The sequence below is a fragment of the Lonchura striata genome, chromosome 5 (genome assembly GCF_046129695.1).
Source record: "Lonchura striata isolate bLonStr1 chromosome 5, bLonStr1.mat, whole genome shotgun sequence".
Taxonomy (NCBI): Eukaryota; Metazoa; Chordata; class Aves; order Passeriformes; family Estrildidae; genus Lonchura; species Lonchura striata.
The window spans coordinates 23,292,455-23,313,809 of NC_134607.1; the positions used below are offsets into that span (position 1 = coordinate 23,292,455).

General features: G+C 49.9%; 1 protein-coding gene across 6 annotated transcripts in view; it reads right to left on the minus strand.

Annotated features, from left to right (window-relative positions):
* Positions 1–21,355, minus strand: part of ELFN2 (extracellular leucine rich repeat and fibronectin type III domain containing 2) — a 124,384-nt gene that overhangs the window by 94,422 nt on the left and 8,607 nt on the right. For all 6 annotated transcript variants that reach the window (XR_004147670.2, XR_004147671.2, XM_031503644.2 and 3 more), the window contains exon 2: positions 13,037–13,217. The gene's annotated coding sequence lies outside the window, so the exon portion shown is untranslated. The remainder of the gene's footprint in view (positions 1–13,036; positions 13,218–21,355) is intronic.

Here is a 21,355-nt window from a genome sequence, read left to right on the forward strand (position 1 = left end):
ATGAGCTGGATGCTGCATGAATTGGCTGTGTCAGTCTCTGGGTCTTCAGAGAGGGAAAGAGGAGCTGGAGTGAGAAAGGCAGTGAGCTGAGAGGAGGAAAGAATTGGGTATGCAGTGCCTGGAGGGTGAGGGTCAGGACCAAGAGTAGCAGAAGGAGTTGCCTAGGACAGCTGCTCACCCAGATGGTCCTCAGTCTGTAGCCTTCAGATCTTGCCTTAGCTCCAGCCCCTTAGCTGGTGCTTGTGGCCTCATCTCCCCACATATCTGTTCTGCAGACAGTAAAGCCACTGGTGGGGCAGGCTCTGTACCACTGCAGGAATTGGAGCAGGGACTATTCTTCATTCACAGAACCCAGTACTATTTTCTTTGTCCCAAACCAAAGACATGAAGGAAAAAACACAGTTTTTCTTTCTAGAGCTGCCCCAGGGCTAGGATACAATATTTTATGGCCCAGTTCTTAGCCTATTTGCATTTTGTATTTTTACTTCAACTGCTGTTTGTTTCCAGGCATTTGGGATGCCTAATGATTTTCAAAGCACTGTTTATTTTAATCCCTCTAATTTATTAATAAATTAGTTGGCCTCAAAGTGCTTGGGAAAGAAGGGTAAGGAAGTTGTAACCAGTGCTTTGAATAAAGCATCAAACTGTCATATGATCACATCAAAGCAACAGCAAGCAGATCACTTTGTTGGCTATATCATGATGCAGCCTCATAGGTCCTCCAGCTTGGTGTCAGGTTTCTTCATACATGTCACCCTGCAACACTACCAGGCTCACCAGCTCCAAGGATGAAGTAAAAAATAGCAATGCCCAGAGGCAGCTCCCTCTGAAAAGTCTGCCCCTTCTCACCCTCTGCGTGTTGTGAGAATGTAGCATGCCACCGTGGTGCAGATAATATAAACCGTGCTGACATCCACGTGGCTATGCAGTCAAGGTTGTAATCTTCCCATAAATCACAGGTGCACTCAGCCTCCACTACACTCTTCAGCCTAGTGCTCTGTGGCAAAGCTACAGTTTCACACACAGGACAGTCCCTGAGAAAACAGCGAGCATAAACCCTGTTAATCATGCAGATGAAGGTCTTGGAATCTCTGCTAGTCAGTCCCAACAGGAATGTGCCAGGTTTTCTCATCCCCAGAAAGCAACTGACAGATCCTGAAAATCCTAGCGATTGCCCTCAAATAACTTTTCCCATCTCCAGGTAAGCTTGAATGTGACCCATCAGGTGTTTATGAGCCTGCCCCCATCTACGGCCTTAAGACCACGTACAGTCTTTTGCAGCTGACAACTTCATCACATCCTTACTGCTGCAAAGCCCGTTTGCTCTCAGTGATCCCACTGAGATAAAGATCCCCTTTCTCCCATCTCACGCTGACCTGTCAGCACTGAACACGTTAGTCATGGGCTAGCATTTATTGGGGACACAGGACTCGCAGGAAGCACAAGCCGCTCTCTTCTGTAGTGGCAGGGCTTGCTGCAAGTGTACATCTTGTGCTAAAGGGCTGAGGTGATTCCACAAACAGCTCTCTGAAAGCAGCCTGAAGTTGCTGCTGGTTGTCATGATGAGTTAGTTGTGCTAGATGTCCTCCAGAAGCACTGTTCTGCCTGGGAATAGACAATGACTACTGTTTAGAGGGGGTGAACACATCCTGCCTGAACGAGCTGATTACAACAGCCAGCACAGCTGTCTGGCATGGGGGGACCACCTGCACTCGTGTTCTCTTTGTACTTGTGGATAAATTGACAGAAACTGAGATGCCTTAAGAAAGGCGATGGTGGGATAGAAGCTCTTTCACACAGGATGCAGAAAGAACAAAAACATTTTTGCAGTGCGATTTGCAAAGCAGATTCCAGAGTGGATCTCCTTGCTGATATCCACAGGTGCTGTCAGTGGCAGTGCAGCCTGAGCAGAAGCGAGCCCAGCCTGGCTCTGCACCCATCTAAAGGCAGGTGCCTGCACGCCCAGCAGATCAACACATTTGCAGGACAAGTGGATCATCAGGAGTGCCAGCTCAGGCACCTTCCTAGGATCAGTGGTCACAGCAACAGATTTCTCCCCTCCCCACCACAGATTAGGCCCACAGCTCCAGGGGCAGCTCCAGTTCCTGCAGAAATATTGCTGCTGAGAGCTCACTGTGCATTGCCATAGCCCCAATCACCATATTAATATTTTTGCTTCTATTCTTTACTTAAAAATCCCCTTCTCTCAAAGTTGCATCTCCCATCTGATGAAGGCAAGCCCAGGGCCATGGGCCGATGGCTACAATGCTTGCTGGCTCCACACCACTTTGAGGGGTGCCAGCTTGCCAGCAGAGCATCTACACTCCCTTTCTTCCTTCCCTAACTCTCTGCACTCCCACCACCTTTTCCAGCACAAGAAGGGCCACCTGGAGAGGCATTGAGACTACTGACCCTCTTTCCTAGCTGTTTCCTCTCTCCCACCTCCTCCCTGTGTGTGGGCACCCTGGTGGCACCTACCCACTCACTGGGTGGGCCACCAGAGACATTGTGTCTGCCCTGCCCCTGCTACTCAACATCTGACACCTTGTTTTGAGGGCATATCAACCACTCCAGCAGCCTTTCCCTCTCACCCTGACCCCAGAGTCAACAGGCAGTAATCCATGCTGTGCAGGAAGAAGAGGAATGGCATGAATCCCAGCACTCCTCTCTGTGTTGTGGACAAGGCATTGTCTTCACCCTACAAAGATGGTGTAACTCTGCTCTTGGCTTGATTGTGAGTGCTCAGTTGATAAAGTCAGGTTATTGCCTCCATGCCCTGGCAGGGTACCAGCTCTCCTGTCTGCCCATCTTCCCTGGGGCAAGGAGTTCCCTGCTTTAATAAAGCCTGATCACCCAGTGAGTTCTCCTCTGTGGCAGAGGAAATAGAGATCTGCAAAACAGGATTTTAATTGAGTCCTCAGTTTGATGATCTACCACTTAAAAAGAAGGCCAGGGTGGATGAACCCTGATCTTTGCTCTCAAAAAGGTGCACCAACAAGTGATACAGACTTTGGAGAGAAATAACAAGGGGAACAGCATCTCTTGGAGCCTTCCCGAGAGGAGCATAACCAGCTCATGTACTTAAAGCTGTAACCTTTCTCATTCTCCCCATAGGTCTCTTGGTGTCTTTTCTTCTGTTGCCTCTCTGATCCCTGAGCAAAGAGCACAGTCTTAGCAACCCAGCCTCTGCAGGGAAGTCCAAGAAAGGCCAAACCTCCAGGATCATGCCGTACTTGTCCAAGGGGACAGGGAAGAACCATCTGCCTCCAGGATTCTTTCTCCAGCAGTTGCAAACACTGAGGCCTGGAGAAAAGGAGCAGAAGTTGGCCAATATAGAGACGCCTCCCCGGGCCTCCAAGACAAGTTGAAAATGGTGGATTTTGTGAGTTGGCCAAAATTTACTCCGAAATGATTAAACCTCACAAAATTATTCCACAAGGATCTTGCCCAGTGTTTACTTTAACTGTGCTTCATTGTTACATTTCACAGCTACACACCAGGTGCTTTTCTGCTGGGAAGAAAGGGGGGCTGTAAAAGGCCTATCCATGAACGAGAGACTGCTTTGCACAGAGTGGTGTGTTTGTGGGCAGGGAGGAGGGCAGGTATTTCTTCTCCATGCTCCTCAGCAGGAGTGAACAGTAATGAACATGCTGGGAAAGGCCAGCAGCCCCTAAGTGAGGCATATGGGTCTTTGTGTAAGAGATGCCAGCCAAAATGAAGAGACCATTCCTGCGTTAAAGCCTGTTCAGTGTGTCCATAAAACCGGTGAATGCAAACATCCTATTGTGAATGTTCACATGTGAGATGCCCACAGTGGCCATGGGACGTGTCCCCAGCCCATGAGCGTGCGAGCCAGCCCCACGGGGGGTGCGTGTGCATTGTCTGCCTGCCAGGGCACCTGCCCACTGGGGAACTTTCCATCTAAACCAGCTGACAGCTGCTCTCCCGAGTTTCCTGGACACCAATAATGTTTTCCCTTTTCTAATCTCCCCAGTGTAAATCCATTCACAACGAGTGCCTAGAGACTTTTAATTCCATCGGCATTAAACTCACTAAAACCTCTATTACCAAAAGCTTTTAGGATTTTCCCCAGAATCTACAAGTCAGGTTCATAACATGACAGAACTCCACCTCTCTAGGGTGTCTGAGAAATTAATAAATCTTTCTAAATGCCAGGATCACTGACCAGACATTTGAAGTATCCCCCTTGCCATTAGTAAGCTCGAGTTGCTGGTACAACACGGCCCTTGGCAAGGGCTGAGCTGTCTTCTGAAACACCTCTAAGAGTCTGAGAAGAGCCCCCTCCCTGTATCAGGCAGGAGCAGATCACCTCACAGCAAAGCAGTACCAGAGGTTCACAGATGCTGTGTTAAAGGGAAGTGGTTTATTTCAGTGCTGCTTTGCCGCATTCATAGAGTAAATGTCTGGCAAATGCATCACAACACCAGTGCTCCCCCAGTACCAAAATAAGTGAGAAGACAGTGTGGTCTCACCTCAGAGCTGCACACAGGCAGGCACTGTAAAAGCACAAGGATTATCCAGCTACACCTCAGCAGAGAAGGTGGCTGGGTGCCGAGACAAATTGAAAGTGGTTGTGGTGGAGGGGTCAGACAGCTGTGAGTCAGTGAATGAGGTTTCTAAATGCTGTAATACTCCAGCGATGGTGCATTTATCCTTTGGCCCTGGAGGTTCATTGGCTGCTGTAATAGAGCAGAGAGATGCAATCATCTTTTGATCCCAGAGGTCTTTTTAGGTGCTGTAATAGAGTAGTGATGATCAAGCCATCTCCAAAGCCTTGGGGTTGCTGGCACACAGCATGGGTGACGTCAGTGTCTCTCAGCCCCCACAGTCCCCAGCTCCTGGATTCCAGGAGAGGTGTTGAAATGTTGCTTCCAGCCCAGAGGTTTGCAGGGGCTGTGGTGATGTCAGCTTTGACACACTGCCAAAGTTCCCTCTGGCCTCACAGGAACTTTTAACCACGTGGAAAGGTGTGATACTGACCCCAGGTCTCTTGGGACACAAGCCTGGCTGCTCCCACTCTATCCACGTCACCTGCGGTGGGTGCAGCTCCAAGCTACCTACCGAAACAAATCACACCTCTAAGAATACAAGAGAGCTCACAGAGATCCAGCAAAGAGCAGCATGCAAACATGATCCCCAGTGGTTTTTTATCTATTTCCCTGTGCAAGTAGTCATTCTGTTCACACCTCATGGGCTGTCCAGGAAGAAGACATACTTCCAGAGAGTCTGGGATTTGTCTGTAGTTACACACACATTTGTGGCTACACACAAATAGCTAGAAATCAAACAAGCTAAGTTAGCCAAACTGTTGAAGATTTCAGCATCCTATATCATGGACTCAGAATGAAAGGGGAAAAAAAAAAAGAAACAAAAAAGACCAAGAACTGGGACCATGCTCCTAGATAGGGAATGCTGAGGGATGGGGAAGATATGTTTGTAGACTTAGGTCCTTACACTGAAGAGAGGAGGAAGTAATCAAATAAGATTTCAGGGTTTCCATAGGCTCAGGATTTCTCTTCTCCCTTCAGCCCCAGCAGGTTTTTAATTCTAGGCTCCAACCTGAGCTGGAAATTAGAAAGTTTGCTAGGTACCCTATTATCCTGGCACTGATTCCTGCATCTGTAATTCAGGCGGAAGATGGAAGCATGTTCAATCTCCCAGGAATACTTTGCAGGTTAGGTTTCTGATCTGAGGCAATATCAAGAGTTTAGGTGGGTTTGCACCTTTTCTGTGGCAGGGCTGGGGTTTGGTTTTCCCCAGAACTGATTTCAAACTCAGAGGATGAAAATTCTCCTTCATACTGTGGACTTCAATATGATTAGACATGAACAGAATTTCACTGCTTGTGTCCCAGCAGGTAAGATGTACACAAGGGAATAACCATTCCAGATCAGAAAAATGTCCACACAGGCTCCCAGGAAAAAACATCACTGGAATTTGGGGGAGAAAAGGTGGGAAAAAATCAAAGCAGACAAATGAGAGACAATGTACTCCTGTCTCAATTTTCTTATTTGCTGCTATGAGTTGCAGACTAATGTAGGCTCTGAAGACTGAACCTGCAGGTTCAGGCTCCAAAACTGGGCTCATCCTCAGTTAAAGCTCATTGAGGTACTCTTGTTCTCCACAAAACACACAAATCCACTATGAACCTTTCTAAATTCTTGGACCTGACAAATTCTGATGCTTAGACCACCACAGTTCAACCCTGTGAACCTAAATCCAAGACACTTTAATTTCACTGTGCTTTCCTTCACTCCTAGGTGATGAGGAAAGGAAGGACAGATATCCTCATATGTCTCATAATTTTATTTCCTCCCACCATACTCTCCCAGTCTGCTGTATGACACCAACAACCCCTGTCTCCTCCATATCTTCACTTGGGGGTGTTCACCAGCTTTCTGTATCACCTCAGAGGCCCTTCAGTTCTCCAGCATCCCTTCAGAAAAAAGCTGACCCAGGTTTGTCTTGCTATTCCAAATGAAGCAGCACTGCAGGTGTACCAAGAGCTCTTCCAGAGCCCTCTCCACCCACAGCCTCTGCATCCAAACAGCTGATTTGCCTGCTCAAGGGCATCACAGCATGGGGCAGAGCTCTGCAAAGACATTCGCCCTTTCATTTGGCTGATACTCTTGATTCAGGACCTTTTGGGTATCTAAAGAGTTTTGAGTCTGCCCTGCAACACACATTACTTTGAACATACCAACATTCAGTTTCACCCAACAGAGCACAGTGTGTTCATTTAACTTAGTTCTCTTTCCCAGGCATTTCCCACAGCCCTTTCTGTCCACAGCCAACATAATAATTTTGTCTCATCTGCTGATTTCCATATGGCATATCTCTCCTCCCACCTTTCCAATTCATTAAACAATAAGGTAAATCACAAGGGATTTAGAAGAGAACCTGGAGGCCACATTAACCTTTTGCCATGGTGAAACTTGACTGTTTAATCCCCTCATTCTTTTAGTCTCCTACTCAGTTTTTGATCTATGTCAATATTTTGTCTCTCACAGACTGCTTAGCTTCTTTAGCAGCTCAAGTGCAGGATCTTTCAAAAGCCTTTTGGAAGTCTAAATACATTATATCACTTGCTTTTCCTTTATCCACTGCATTATTGACACATTCAAAAAGTTGTAGGAGATTAGCATGATGCAGTTTTCCCCTGCTGAACCACGCTGGATAGGCCCTATCAGACCACAATCTTCCAGATGTCTTCAAGCACTGCTTTTTAATTATCATTCCCACCAGTTTACCAGATACAGATGCAAAGCCTACTGATCTTTAATTCCCCGGATCATCACTGAAGCCTTTTTTTAAATATAGGTACAACATTTGGTCTTCTCCAATTCTCCGAATCAGTAGCTTTTTTTTTTTCCACAAGAGATTGCATATTTTTGTTAGCAGCTCAATCACTTAAGCTCCTTCCAAACTCTCGGATTTAACCATCTGGACTTGATAACTTATTGTTCAGGGAAAGGGGGGGGGCGGAGGTTTTGTAGTTGTTGGGGTTTTTTTTCACTGGGTTTGTGGGTTTTTTATGAGTTGCTTTGTGCCAGCACCCATTATTCTACCAGCACATTTTCCAACAGATCCTCATCTAAGCAGATATAGGAAAAGAATCTCACAAATACTGTTGGTAGGGACAGCTGATACAAGAGAAATCATAAGAGAATTCAGCTCCCCAGCAACATCCTAAAAATGGAGATACTGAGTCACTTTAAGCACAGGAGGTGACTGGAATTGATCAATGTGAGTTTTCTTGGATAACATCCACTCTGTTCTGACCAACCAGGCTAGTTTTGCTCATTTGTTTGGGTATCTTGCTGAATAGTGATTTCCATCTTGACCCCAGAAGATTCAGGGCAGGAACAGCACTAGCTTGATTATATTCAGCCTAAGGTGTGATGAAAAGAAAGTGACCTGAGTGCTGGGGGATGCATGAACCTGGGAGGAGATGAAACCCAGAGAGGATGAAAGGAAGTAAATCAGAAGGTGAGCAGAACATTGCTGGGCTTTTAGCTCCAGTGATTTCCTTTCAACTGCATCAGCCACAAGACATGAAATGTAATGGGCAATGCTGGAGAACTCAAATAAGTAGCCCCATTATATGAGTGTTTCGCCCTTTGTGCCAGACTGGTTCTCCATAGATTTCACCATGCTGGCTGGCTTGAAAAGGCATGGCAGTTTAGATCGTGGCACAGTCCCATGGTCCTGATGTGCCACTTATTTTAAGCTGTACCTTCTACTGGTCCTGCAACAGGGAGTCAGGGAGGAAGCTTGAGATGGAAAAGAAGCACCCACAGGGTTATGTCACAATGAACATGCAACCAGCTGTGGATACATGTTCACCTGCCAACCTGCCTGCAAGCCAACGCTGGCATTCCAGCTTCTGGAAACCATCACACCTCCATCTAAAGTGACACTTAGAACATCTGTATGAAATTTACCTACCCTGTGACAGACCTGGCATACCTACCTTACCTGACAGACACCTATTCAAGTATATTTTGTAAAAGAGGAAGAGAAATTTCCATAAATCCTTCTTATCTAATTGCTGCTGTTCAGTTCTTGTGGGGCATGTTGATGGGGCAATTGTAGAAAAAATAATGTAGAAAAGAATTGTAGAAAAAATTGTGTAGCTTGTTGAAGTCATTCCCTGCAGATACTGTCTTTGTGGGGTAATGTGGCCATAAGTTTTTCTGGGTAGCCACCTAAAGTCAAGTCTGTGCCTCTTTCTAAGGCCTCACCAACATCCCCCCAGCACAGAGCAAGGCAATTCTCAGCAGTGCTGGCAGCACATTCACTTCCTCTGACTCTGTGTGGTGAGGGCCATGAGGACAGAGGACATGAGGAGGGGTTTCTCAGCCATGTTCCCTCCTCCATATCGGAAGCAGAAAAATATGCACAAGGAGAAGGCATCTCAAAGTAGGACAATCACAGGCTGGCTATTCCCTTAATGAAGGAGGTGAATAGAAGATGAGCAGTTTACTGTGCAGAGCTGGTCCTGCCACAGAGCTTTTGAGACCACATCCCTGCCCAGTACAAATGTGGTCAGGTCAAACTCTAGTCTGTAATATCAATATAAGGTACTTCCATACCACATTGTCACTGCAGGGACATTTCTGCCTCCCTCTCCATCCCTTTTCTCCTTTGCTGCTTCTGTCCTTTTTCTCTCAGGTCCTCCCTCTTTCTCATCTGTGTCTGTATCCTCTCCATGCTCTTTGAGTCTCAGATTCCCCTTTCCTTCTGCAACACTTCCCTCCACTGCCTGCAGGTCTCCACCTCTATGAAGCAAGAGAGAGCTCACAGTGGGATGAGACAGAGAAGGAACTTGGGGGAGAAAGAGGTCTTCTTCCAATTTAGCCCAAAAAGACTCCCCACACACCAGACACAGCCCTGTTGAATGTGCCTGTTTTGGCTGGAATGAAGCAATATGGACACTCACACAGATTGTTCTACTGCACAGGGTATAAACCAGGTAGGGAGGTAGCACAAGTCCCATCCAGCTGCTCTTCTAGCAAGGCTTTTAACTTGTCTCCCTCTCTTCACATGCACTGGTCTGTCATGTATGTGTGTCTCAGGGCTGTCCTCAGCTACTTGGCAGTGGCCGTGCAGAAGGTGCAAGGGGGAGGTGAAATGACGGGGGTTGGGGATGGCCAGCTGCCAGTCATGGCCTGTACCAGGGTCCCCTTAGTCCCCTGACACACACAGACACGTGGCACGGCTACTCAGGGAGGCCCAGCCAAGAAGCCTGTCCCTCTCCAGTGAATCTCTACTCTGTTTCCCAAGTGACAAGCCACAAACTCCCTTTCTCTTCCCAAACAAACAGAGGCTTGAGTGAATCGCTGCCTCGGCCCTGGCACGCAGCCCCCTGGTCATTACGGATTCTCCTCCGGCATCCAGCGCCCTGCGAATGACAGCACTCAGCCATGTCAGCAGAGTCCCCAGGCTGAACCTCCCTTCCCTGCAGCATCTCTCTGTGCAGCCTGAAGCGTTGCTCCTTCACAGCCCTACTCCCCAAACCCCTCCTCTCCCACTGTGTTTGCGGCTACTGCCCATTCCACATAAAGGCAGGGGAAGCTGTGGCACAGCATGGTGACCAGTCTGAGAGTCTGCTAGGATTAAGATTAGGACCCTTAGCAACAAGGTTGGGTAGACAGTGTCACCTCTTGACTTTAACCTCCAAAAGCTAATTTGGCTGGGATTTATAGTAAAACCAACTTCAGACTGCTAAACCTGGTCAACAAATTCTCCAGAGACTTGCACACATCCACGCAAAAGCATGAGGCAAATCATCCCTCACCACCTTCCTGCCCTTTGGCCCTTCAGCACAAACAAAGTTACCTCCCTCAGCAGGACAAGCACCTGAGTGACAGACCTGGAACAAGTTCCTACAGCATAATGGTAGGATTTGCACTCATACTCTGTCCCAAATGAGCACATGCCTCCAGCGTGGCTGGCTTGGCCTCTGTCCATGGTGCAACCCCATTTTCTGCCAACATGATCCTCTGAGGAATGATAATGCCTCTCCTGGACCCTGTTCACTGACCTGTAGCGTGGTCAGGGCTGGAGAACAACATCCTCCTACTGAGACAATGCTTCCCTCCCCTTCCTCTTCAGCATGATGCCTGCCCTCCCGCCAGCCAAAGCCATCCTCTCCAGCAGCTGCCTGGTGTGGGACACGGCTTGCTCCCGGACTGTAATTTAACCCTCTTTCAGACTGGCTTGCCTGACAGGAGGGACTGAACCAGGCTGGCTGCAGCGTGCAATTACATCTGTCAGATTAGCCATAGCATGCATGATCCGGAGCACGTGCCAGATGTGGCACACAAACAGCACTCGAGCCAGCACCAAGAGAGGGTTGTGCAGACAGATAATACCCAACACAACATAAATCCTGCCAGTACAGAGCTAAGCTAGCATTGTTTTCTAAACAAATCTCAAACAGCAGAGTGAATTCATACTGGATCAGCATTTCCTACCATGTAGCTGCAGGAGTTTTGACCCAGTACCAAGCTCCCTAGAGCTGGATTTATTGTCTTGTCCACGCTAAGTCAGTGCCAAAGCCATGTCCTGAGAGGACTGAGGAATTTAACCGATGCCAAATTACTTTGGAGGCTCCACATGGGAAGAGCTTTCTGCAGCCTCCCCAACAATGACAGCAAGTGTGACTGCATGGGCACACTCCCTGTCAGGCTCCGGCCAGGAGGAAGAGTGACACATCAACAACACCATGGTCACTTGTCACCCACAACACAGGCATGCGCGCACCGGGGGGTGTGAACCACAGGGGAACGATCACTTCACAGTATCATCAGCTGGCACCAGCATCAGAAACAACCCCACTAGGCAGCACCAGCCCTTCCCAAGGCTGACTAAAGCTGACCCTGCCCGGCATGGTGGTCACAAAGAAGGAAAATGAGGAATGGATGATGAAAGAGGGAAAAGCAGGGCTCAGGGCACCCCAGAGAAGGAAGAAAAACAGCAAGAGGCAGCAAAGAGAATTTGAAGGCAGCAGTTTGTGTAGAAGCGTAGGTATTGCAGCAATGGGTCAGGGAGCATTGAGGAATTGCAGATGGGGTAAACTGATGGCAGGGTCCTGCAGAGGCAGCAGAGAGATGCACTGGAAGAGGTAGTGGAAGATGCGCCCTCCTTGTCAGCATCACCAGGTGGGACCTGGGCAGGAGGGGAGCAACCTATCACCTCCTTTAGGGGACACCACACCAGCACCACTGCTGGGGCTGCACAGTAGCACAGACCCTGCCAGTCCCTTCCCCTCAGAGAAACACAACAGCCCCCAAAATCTGACTCGAAAAAACTCTGGTCTCTGCCAGAGTCTGTTCAGAGCCTGAAACCAGAGCCTGGCAGGTTGCAAACTCCCAGACCTCCCCTTTAAAATCTACTCCTCTAAGGCTACCCACTACTTCGTCAGCAGCTCATTTCTTTAGGGTCTATTTTGGGGAGAGGCATCTCCAGGCACGTTCGTGCTCCTTGAGGACTGGCAGAATGTCTGGGCCTGCCCAGGCACTGGGAGAAACAGCTGCTCCCACTCCCCTCCCACCTCCACACCACAGCAGCTCCAGCAGCTCGGAGACATGGCTTGGAAATAGTGCAGCTGATCTTCCTGCTTTCCCTGCAGAGGAGCTGAGGAATAGGAGCACTGAGAGCAGCCCCAGGCGGCAGGAGGCCCTTTCAGGTGCTCCCAAGAGCTTTGCGCCCCAAAATGGGTCAGGCTCGGCACAGGGCCCCTTCACTGCCTGTGCAGGGCACACGGCGTTCCCAGCTTATGAAACACACTGTCTCCAGTAGGAAAACATCCCTTCCAGTTGAGAAGGAGCACCAGGGGACAGCAGATAAGCAGTGACAAAGAGCATGCCCATCACCCCAAAAGCTGTGGCAGCCTGGGCTGGGTATTCAGAGGAGGTACCTGGCTAGGAAATGGAGGCCAGCATCTTCTATGGGGAATCGGAATCCCCAAAATATCTGTGAGATGAGGAGGGAGGGGGAATCCTCCCCTCTGTGGCCCACTCCCGGTAGCATGATGCCCACTCCTGCTCCAAGCTGCATCCCTGAGGTGACCCAGGCCAGGGCTGCAGAGCCCAGCTTTGCTGCTGGCCAGGCTGCAGCAGAGTCAGCCCGGCTGCCCCTTCTCCCGAGAAACAGGGGAGGTGGAGGAAAATGACGAATGGAGAAGAGCAGACAGGTGTGTGCCCAGGGAGAGGTGGGAAAGGGGCGGAATGCACTCAGGACTGCGTGCGGGGGACCCGCAGCGCATCCCTCGGCTGCTCTGCAAACTACCCCTCCCTGCACACGCAGGCAGAGCCGCAAGGGAAGGGGCTCAGAGGGGAGGGAGCAGCTCTCCGTTGTGGGGAGGGCGCTGATGAAAGCCTAGATTTTGTTCACAGTATAGCAGAAACCCCTGCCCTTCTCCTCCCTCACACCTCTGGGCAACGAGCAAGGAGAGGGAGGGAGGGTGGGATGGAGAGAGGCACAGACAGAGGTGCTGAGGTTGGCTTACCTCGCAGTGCCTGCGCTGGGGGTGCCCGGGTGCGCCGGAGGTAAATCCAGGGCTCTGCTCTCCTTGGCAAGTGCTGGGAAAGGTCTCTGTTCAGTCACATGAAGGAGTGGCCTGTGAGTAGGTGCTCCAGCTCACCGCTCGATCGAAGCTGCCATGGATTCATTGCGAACGACTTCGCCTTCTGTGAGGAGAGGAGGAGAGGGGAGGGAAAAAAAAAAAAAAAAGGAAAAAAACCACCAGCTTAAGACTTGGAGGGTAGATTCACTTCTTTCTTAGGTTTCCAATGGCAACTGAATATGCCACATATGAAGATCCAGGGTGTGTGTGTGTGTGTGAATGTGTGTGTGTGGGAGGGACGGAGAGATGCACAGCTGCTGAGTCCACAGGCAGTGTAGGGTGTGAGCTAGACAAGGCATATCGGTGATTATGGGAACAGACAACTGGACACGGGCAGCAGCGTAGACAGACAGCCAGATGGAAAGAGACTGAAAGCATGGAAGGAGATTGGCCTGCGTGCTAAGAGCCTGGCTGCCCCACTGCACACACAAGGAGAGAGCACCTGACCCAGCACAGGGCAAGGTGCTGATGGAGCTGCACCGGGAGAAGGTGAAGTGTGCTTACACGGCTGCATGCACACACACACACATACACACGCCACCTCCCAGCCCTCACAGTCACCCAGACACACCCCCTGCAAGGACACTCTGCACACTCAGGACACACACACGTGCTGGACACACACACAGACATTTACTCACTGCTGTTTTCACACCACCTTGCATACAACCCCTAAAAACTCAAAGCTCCTGCAAAGGATGAGGTGCTTCTCTTCTTCACATACACCCTGCACTGACCTACAAGGTTGCACATCTGTATTAAGATGCACACGTGATAACTCAGACAACCATCACACAACACCACATCAGCTCCACCCAGCCTATTCCACCTCTCCTATGAGTACGCAGCAAAAACATTTTAATACAGCACAGCAAATAGTGATCCCTGTGAAAATGCACACAGAATACCCACACATGACTACCACACACTGGCTCCTGACCCCCTATACAAAACTGTCACTGCACAAACACGCAGCATTTAATGAGCCCACTCCCATAGCAGAGACCAGAAAAAGTGCCATGTACACACACACATCCATGTCACTGCAAACTCCACACTAGCAAATTACGTATCTGTAAGAAAATGAGGGCACATAAAACATCCTCATGCACTCAGGAACATAAGTCAAGCAAGCACCAGTGGCTGTATATCACACACAAATATACTCTGCTTATGAATTGCCTGCAGCATACAGATTGTATCAGATACTGTTACCTACCTAAACCCAGCCCACACAGTGGCATAGCATCCTTCTGGATCCTAAACATTAGCCCCAGCAATCACCAGACATATTCTGTCACACAGAAAACACAAATACTCATCAACATCCAACACAGGCAGACAAACAAAAACTAGACATAAAACACAGACAGCCAGCACCACTCACCCAAAAGGAAAAAAAAAACACAAACATTCTTGAAAGTTATGAACTGGAACTCACTTTGGACACAGATGTATTTATTCTGTGCAAGTGCACAGGTGCATATTCATACACACACACACTGCTACGCCAAATCTGCTTTAACTGCCTCCATCTCTGAGTAAGATTTCCCCCCCACACCTTTTTATTTTCTGCACTCCTGCTAATTCTGACCATTCTACAATCTCCTATGTGTCCGTCCACCAACTGGAGCTTACACTCTGGAGGGCAAAGTGTCTGGAGCAGAAAGCCTGCAAAAGCAGCCAGACTCATCCCTTCTCTTTCCCTCCGTTCGGGTGTTAGATGTGCATAATTTGCATGCAAAGAGTGCACAGTCCCACCAGCCCCGAGTGCTCTGAAATTGGCTGATAGTGGCATCAGGGGATGTGACTGCAAAACCTAAGCGTGGCAGAGAAGTACATAAACCCTTATGGGAAGCAGAGATTTGGCCAGGAAGGCACCAGCTTCCCCCAGGCCCCAGGAAAGACAAAGAGATACACGGGGTGGGTAAGAAGGGGCAAGGGAATGAAGGGAGATCGGCCCAGCACCAGGGACAGCACAGCGAGCGCTCTGCTGGGCTTGTTTAACAAGCTCGGCACTGTCACAGCGTGATGCTGCCAGCGGTGACGGACAACAATCAGGGTTCGACATCAGGGCAAGCAAGAGTACCTGTGTGCCCTCGAGAAGTGGGAGAGGCAAGAGATAGCATGGGCTTTGCAGCGGGGAAGAGCAGCTGCAGGTTATATGGCATAGGGGTCCATGGCTGCACTGGGATCATTGGAGCAGTGGTGGCACAGATAAAAAAGGAAGAGCTCACAGACAGAAAACAGGCTGGCATAGGCATGGCTTAGACACAGGCAATGCAGGGGTTGCAGTCGGGTCTAGCCCCAGCCACATGGAGGAAGTGTGAAAGGAGCCCCATAAACTCTTGTCCTGTGCTATTGGACAGCATGGGCTTCCAGCACGTGGATACACCTCAGTGTAGGTGAGTGGAGTGTACAGCACAATGGCCCCTTTTAGGAGCTCCATGCCCTCACACACATTATGTGCCCCAGCAACCTCAGCCCCTTCCCTGCTCATGTACACTTTCCACACTCTGGCATGCCCATTCTCAACTCCTCAAAGCCACCTACTTCAGGACACTCCCACCTCCCCATACTCACAACACATCCATGTCCATGTGGCAGCATCAGAGGAGCCAGAAGAAACGTAGGGAAGTCCCCACTGCCACGTCAGCCCCAAACAGCCCCTCTACCCCTCTGCCTTCACCAGTGCCACCACCATTCACTTTTCTGAAGTGGAGTAGAAATTTGAAGGAGTAGAAATTTCCTGTCTCTCTCAGCTAAGCATGGCTTGTGCATTGAGGCAATTTTAGCTGGTTGGTAACGTCAGTGCCTCGGCACTGCGCTCAGTTGTACCTGCGTGCCTCTTCCCACAAACATCCATTGTGCATTACAGCAGATGAATAATTTAGGCTGAAAGGGGACAAGTGAGAGAGTCTTTTGGGTCTCAGCAAGGCACATGTACAAAGCAGACTGGAGATGGAGCTGCCTCATTTGGCCAAAGCTAACAGATGCTGCCAAATCTAGAAAAACCACTATGGCCTGAAGTGCTGCTTGGGTTAAAGTACGGTCATGAGGGCAATTTAAAGAGGCATTTGGACTCAGAATTTCTAATAGATGCTGAGAGTGACACAGAGGTGTTGTGTGTGGATGGGCAAGGAGGATCTTCATCTCCGAGACACTTAGCACCGACCTAAGAAGCTGAAGAGAGCCACTAGTGGAGAAAGGAACCATCATCCTAAACTGACCTGCCAACCATCTGCTCCTGTGCTTCAGAAGCATGGAAGAAGTACTATGACTGGCTAAAAGGGGAAAAGGGATTGAGAAAGCACAGCAAACAGGAGCTGAGTGGGATGCAGATGCGTGCTTGCATGCGTACATCGCTGTTCCTCTCACAGAGATGCCACAGATCACAGCTTAGTGGTGGCAAGCAGGGGGACCTGAAAGACACAAACATGGGTCTGTCAGTGCTGCCCTGAGCCCATCTGCATGGGATAATGCTTAAAGGGGGCAACCTGGACAATGTGGTGCCACATGAGCAGGTGGGTGTGTGGGAATGCATGACCTCTGGTGAGCACCTGTGTGTTGGTGCTGTGTATGTGCCTGCTCTGGGGAGTGGATGCCAGGTATGGATGTCTGGGATATGCATGTGTGCATCAAGTGCTGCAGTGCAGGGTGAACAGTGACTGTGTGTATAAGTTGGCTCCTTGCTGAAAACACTGGTGCATTTGTGAGATGTCAGAGGGAGCAGTGGGTCCCCTGTGGCTGCCTTGTGTGTGTGTGGCAGCATTTACCCTGGTAAGACACTGGTGTGGCACTGCACACCTGCAAAGCCTTGGGAAAGCAGTGCAGTGCCACAGCATAAACCATGGGAGCGAGCATGTACTGGAGAGCACCCTTAGGAGCATCCAGGTTGGCAGGGATGGGATCCCTCCTCTGGGTGGAACAGTCTGTCTGGCTCCTACACTGCCTCTCCTCCTGGCCTCCGCTTTCCTTTCTCACCTTCCCTCAGCTCTCCTTGCACACTGGCAACAGCAAGCTCTGCCCTGGGAGCCAACTCCCACTCACCACACTGGGAGGGAACTCCTTTCTTACCAGTTCCCTGGTATTTTCCCATATCAAGAGCCAGAAAGTGAAAAAAAAAACCTCAGTGGACAACCTGAACTGGACCTATTCCCTTTCCATGTCCTTATTCCTCTTTTCAACCCACAGGAACTGCATTAGAAACCCACAGGCTTTCACCCAAACCCACAAACTTCCACCCCCAAGCCCCAGACACTACAAACAAGACTCAGGTCACATCTGAGCCATGGGCCATCTCAGGCTGACATGGCTCAGGTAGGGCAGCTCAAGGTAACAGGAGAGAGCAGTCCCTGTAGCTGGGAATATGGAGAGGCTCCTGCAGCTGCAGCCATACCTGTCTGACTTTCAGCTCTCCAGCTAGAATTGCCCATAGCTGGGGTTGGAGTAAGAAATTTTATACAGGAATTGCAGTCAGCACAACTCAAACTCACATTTCTGGAGCCAAAGCAACATGTCTTAGCTGCTCTGTTTTGCTCCTATGAGAAGGATAAACCTTCAGCCAGATTCCACTTCCAGGGGAACTTCCAGGCTGGGTTCCAAAGCATGGAGCCTGTCCACTTGGAGCACATCCTGGGGCAGTGGGACTTGAGTAAGAAGAAAACCCCAAAGACATTTCTTTATTTCTTTAACCAGTTCTGCAGATCACTACCTCCCTCCCCAACACTCTACCCTGAGCTCTACTTGTTTGTTCTGAGGCTGATCTAAATTACTCAACTCCCCAAACTGAAATGCAAACAACTGGCCTCCATTTCAGGCTTTGTTTTTGCCCTATATCCCACTTTGCACCTATTCCCTCTGGAGGACAAAACTAGCACACAGGAGCCACTTGTGGAAATATGCACATCTTCCCTGGAATGTTCATGGGCTCCCAGTGAGACCCAGTTTCACTAAGGACCAGAAACACACAGTTTTGCCATGAAACGGAGCCTTCACACTTAAGCATCATTTGTTTTTTACTTAACTGCAGTCCCGAATCTGTGGTATCCCCAAACTTTACTCAATCCTACGCACTGAAAGCTTCACCTCTAAGCTCCATTTTGAACCCTTTGTCTCCAGTTTTCTTCTGAACTCAGCCTTTCACTTTACACATAAGAGTGTTCTATACCACTTCCCTTCTCTGATGTTTTCTCCACACCATACAAGACGACAGACTGGGAAAGTCTGGCTGTCTGATCCACTGCCTAGCAGCAGTCACGACCCGCAGTGCAGGTCTCCAGGAGGCAGGAGAATATTTGCCAGATTTTTTTTTTCCATACAGAGGAGCCCTGCACATGGCTTAGACAGTTTGGGTGACCTTTTCACTGCTGGCAATCACAACCAGGAAAATAACCCTCTGTGCTAATATTTAAATGTCCACCATGAAAAGCACAGAACCAATCTCAGCATCTGCTTTGGGCTCTCCCCTGTGCAGCACCACAGCATTGCTGCTCCAGTTCTTCCCTCACACTGAGGTCTTTCCCTCCAGCCCTGCATCCCTGGTCTTCCCTGCTCAGCTTCATGAGCAGCTCCTGCCGATGCTTTTCCCGCATCCTGCCCTGCAGCCCTGCCAGTTTTCCAGGCCCCACCAGGCATGCAGAGAGTGAGCCCCTGATTACCATTCAAGCTGGATTCTCATTAGGCTGAAATGCCCCTCCAGGAGATCCATTAACAGTCCATAAGGTTAACTTAATCCAGCCAGTCTTGTGTGGTCTCTGCCCAAATTCCCTATTACATTAACAATCTTGAGCCTTAATTAGCATGTGAGGCAGAGGTGGCATTATTAATGGAGATAATATGGAGCATTAAGAATAAACAGGCCAGGCTGTCTCTCCCCCACCATGCATGCAAATCCTCTTCTGTGCAGAAACAGCGTGAGCTTCCCCCATGAGCAGCACAAATGAAGGGCTGGGGTGCCCCAGACCAAAGACAAACCCTGAAGCATACAGCCAGGCTGCTGCAGGAGGATGATGGGGAGGAAATGAGATCCCGGAGTGACCCTTCATCTGCCTGGGAGAGACCACAGTGTGGCAAGTCCTGTGAAGCAAATCCTTGCACCAGGAAGGAGCAGTCATGTCCTTGGCTAACCAGCCACCCCATCTTTCTGGGAAGCTTGGCAAAGCAAGGCCAAGGTTATATGAATCCCTGTTCCCTTGCACGTTCAATTCACGCTGCCGTGTGCCTGCACTCAGGATAGCACGATGGGTGTATGGGCTTGAACCCCACATGTAGGGAAGGGGTGTCTGTCCGAGGGGGAACAGGCTGTAGGAACTGGCTGCAGCTGTGCAAAATGCTCCTCACGAGTCTCCTTTCTGACCACTGAGCCCCAGTGCACTGGGAATACAGGACAGGACAGAGGGGCTTCAGCTGAAGGAGAGAAGCAGTCATTTGAGGGACCAGAGAATAAAGGATGGGGGTTCCAGCTTGGTGCAGATTGACCATCTGGTGGGGAAGGGACAGGTCCCTCTTCAGACAGGCTGGTGACTGGCCACCCAGGTGGCTGCTCAGAAGAGCTGGGTCATTACAGGTGAAGGGCGAAGGGACCCTCTCCTGGGCCAGGCAGAGGCAGCACAGGTTTGAGTAGAGGTGGGGAAGACTGGTGCTGCCAGCAGCAGCAAGGGGCTGGGGCAGCAAAGGGTCAGGGATGCACTGAGTATCAGCCAGAAGAAATTGCAAGCCTGACACTTTCTTCTAATACAAGCACTTGCAAAATCATAAGGAAAAACAGGGAAGGAGAGAAGCAGAAGCCAAGGAAGCAGAGCCTAATGACAGGACCTCTGGACTGCTAATTCACTTCCAGTAGCACTCAGCAGGATGGGGATGAAGAGAGAAGCGTGTCTCAGGGACCAACATCTGCAGGGAATGGCTTCCTGAGTCTGGCTTGTTCCTGAGGTCTGACCCATGCTGTTCAGGCATGGCTCCCTTGCACTCAGCGTGTCCCTCCGGGCCTTGCAGAAGGGCTTGCACTGAGAGCAAGGATCCCTGAAGCACACAGTGATATCCCTGTGCCTCGGCCCTGGAGCACTCGGCCAGTGCTAAGGAGCCTTGCTTAGTGAGGAGCAGTGCCTCAGGCTGGGCTCTCTCCCAGGGCTGCACTCAGCATCAGCCCAGCTGCCTTCGCATGCCCAGAGGTGCAGCAGACAGCAGCGGAGGCCCTGAGCAGAGCCCAGCTCTTCCACTTCCCAGCACAGCAAGTTCCCACTCCCCCAGGCCCACCAGCCAGCCCCTGCCAAATCCATTTGTCCAATCTTGTGCTTTCTACTAATCCTGTCGAGCCATCCTTTAAGTTGCTCTGCGGCAGAGATAAAAAAATACAAAGATGCCCTAAGAAGCTTCCCCTGACCTTGCTCAATTCAAGATAAAGGGCTTTGATTTAAAAAATTACAGTGGGGGTCTGTCACTGATCCATTGCATGGATTAAAGGGAAGCAAACAGAGACACGGGATGCAGCTAGTGCTAGGTGAGCAGACAGGGAGAAAGGTTACAACCAGCATGGGTGAGGAGACAAAACAAAAGAAAGGACAGAAAATGAAAGGGGAGAAAGAAAAAATAACTTCTCCCTCGCCATCTCCATACTTGGCTATTGGTAGAAAAGCTTTGTACACTCATGATGTTATACAATGTCCCACCACCTTTCCTGGTCTGTAAGGAAGAGTGAGGCAGCTGCTCTCTCTGTGGTGTGACCAGGCTGGGAACAGGGTGCTGGGACTGGAGAGGAGCTCCTTGCCCTGTCAGAAGCACCCAGTGGAGTATCTGACTGAAATTCCAAGGCACAAATACCTGCTAAAGAGATTGTCATCACTATCTTCCCTTTTGAAGTTGTTCAGACTTTTCTTCCTCCACATCTTCACCCTTTCTTCACACCAGACCTCTCAGCTCATCTCCTTCCCTTCCTGACAGTGCTGTCTCTCACAGCTCCTGCTCCTTGGCCTGGCCCACATCACATCTAGCAGCATCTAAACAGGCTTCCCACCACCCACCTCAGTCCCCTGCAGCCCTTGACTCAAAGGTTACTCAGAACAATTTTCCTCTTAGGAAATGTCATAATGTCATAAGGAGTAGTGACAGCGCCTTCTTCTTTCCCTGTACCCCCAGCATTTGTTACACCCCACAGGGGCCCTTTGGTCCCTGGCACGAGCCTGTTTCCTCCCCCTGAACCTG